The following is a 2,500-nucleotide window of genomic DNA, read 5'->3' as shown; positions in this document are numbered from 1 at the left end:
TTGTGCATCAAGAAAATGTTGTTTTCAATAAGGACCCTTGTTTCTTATTTTTTGTAATCCCCTTACTTAGGTTGAGAGTGTCACAGTGGTTGATACTCATATTATTTGTTCAGAATTTATTTAGACCAGGAGAATATTGTATAAGAAATGCTGTAGTGTTAGCCAGAGCCATGATAAGGAATATGTTTATTTGTTTATATGCTGTTTAGTAAGCAGCACAGATGTCTACTTTTTATTTTTTATTTTACATGTTTTATGTTATTGCTTATGAAGTTTTATGAAGTTAAGTAGCATTTTCATTTGAACGAATAAGGGAATCAGTGATACACAACAGTCAGCCATAAATAGCATTTGTATATCAACAAGTATTTTATCAGGTACGTGCTTGCTTACTTTTTTTTTTTTCTTTTATGTCATTATTATTATTATTATTATTATTATTATTATTATGATTATGATTATGATTATTATTATATTATTTTTGTTATTTTGAAGTATTGTGTTAAGATACTGAATAATCAGTAGAGTTAAGGTTTGATATTGATTGGGGACAAGAATGCCCCATTAGTGTACAAACTGCTTTATTTGTTTCTGAATTGGTGTGTATTTTGTGAATGAGAGAAAGAAAAGAGAAAAAATGTATTTTAGGAATATGTATCATCTTAGACAAATTAATATATGTTATTCAGTTTGTGTGTATAATGATGGTGAGTATATTTCCTGGCATCTGTTACTGTGCCCCTTTTACGAACAATAGCCAAAGTGTACTGTTACCAGGTTCCGGTCCTCATTTTGCCTCACAGACAGCATTTCCATTAACAGAGACAAGGTAGCCATAGCAAAGGCCCCAAACTCAGTCTTCAAAAAATAGTGGGCAGTAGGATGTGGTATTTTGAATTTCTCTTCTAAATGAGATGGCAAAAAGGCCAACTTCTAGTCTTTAACTGCAGTGCCATTTTTTTAAAGAGAGATTTTGCACATGATTCCAAAGGTATTTTTTCTCCCTCCCTCCCTCCCTTTGCCCTTCCTTACCTTCTAACTTCTCTCCTACCCTTTTTACAAATAATCACATGCCAAATTTTTGTATTCGTAAAACTTGTTATGGTTGACCAATGGGAAGAACGTGTTTAGGAAATGTGATATTGAAAAGAACAGATTTCTTTCTTCTCTTTTATCTTGTTTGTGACAGCTGCCTTAACAGAATCATTCAAACTCTATTTCCTCTTCCTCCTGCTCCTTTTCATCCTTTCCCTGCTCTTCTTCTTCTTCTTCTTCTTCTTCTTCTTCTTCTTCTTCTTCTTCTTCTTCTTCTTCTTCTTCTTCTTCTTCTTCTTCTTCTTCTTCTTCTTCTTCTTCTTCTTCTTCTTCTTCTTCTTCTTCTTCTTCTTCTTCTTCTTCTTCTTCTTCTTCTTCTTCTTCTTCTTCTTCTTCTTCTTCCTCTTCCTCTTCCTCTTCCTCTTCTTCTTCCTCTTCTTCTTCCTCTTCTTCTTCTTCTTCTTCTTCTTCTTCTTCTTCTTCTTCTTCTTCTTCTTCTTCTTCTTCTTCTCTTTCTTCTTCTTCTCTTCCTCTTCCTCTTCTTCTTCTTCCTCTTCTTCTTCCTCTTCTTCTTCCTCTTCTTCTTCCTCTTCTTCTTCCTCCTCTTCTTCCTCCTCTTCTTCCTCCTCTTCTTCCTCCTCTTCTTCCTCCTCTTCTTCCTCCTCTTCTTCCTCCTCTTCTTCCTCCTCTTCTTCCTCCTCTTCTTCCTCCTCCTCTTCCTCCTCTTCTTCCTCCTCTTCTTCCTCCTCCTCTTCCTGTCCTCCTCCTTTTCCTTCTTCTCCTCAACATTTTTTTGACAGAGGCTCTTACTTATTTTCTTTCTTAACCATTTCATTTGAAATTTCAATGTATGCATTTATGAGTTTTAGAGATTTTTGAGGAAAAAAGTACTTTGTAGGCTCTTGTGTCATATCAAAAGCTGCACTGGTGGATATTGGTGTGTGTGTGTGTATATATGCATTTATATATACATATATGTTTTATTTATTTGATCATTATTCTTTTAAGACCTCAAAACTTGTAATAATACCCCTAAAGGAATAAGGGCAAATTTTTCCTTTCATTATAGGAGAGTAAGGCATATGTACGATGTGTGTGGGTGTGTACCCACAGAGACCACAGCGTATTCCCATCCAGTGTCAAATTGTTTCATGTTCATGTACTTTAGGAGTATTATTTCCTGTCTCATATTTCTCGTGCAAATTTATCATTTTATCAATCAATTGTTGCTTATTGCATTGCATGGAACCAGTTGGAGGATCTTGAATATCAGTAGAATTAAAAGAGAGATAGATGTCTGAAGTGTCTGTCTAATTATTTATATTTATACAGAATAGTCAACATATTTTTAAGGATGGAATTGTTAAAGAAAGATTTATTGGTGTAGTCTATTGTATGTTTTCTTGCCCCCTCGCATGGACTCATACAGTTATTTGGGTTACCTTTTTGTATATTTTTGAAAAAA

Source organism: Penaeus japonicus, unplaced genomic scaffold, assembly GCF_977035675.1.
Source record: "Penaeus japonicus unplaced genomic scaffold, GWHDUDI00000001_assembly GWHDUDI00000003, whole genome shotgun sequence".
Lineage (NCBI taxonomy): Eukaryota > Metazoa > Arthropoda > Malacostraca > Decapoda > Penaeidae > Penaeus > Penaeus japonicus.
The sequence above is the reverse complement of the archived record's forward strand: the minus strand, read 5'-3'. Positions refer to the sequence as shown.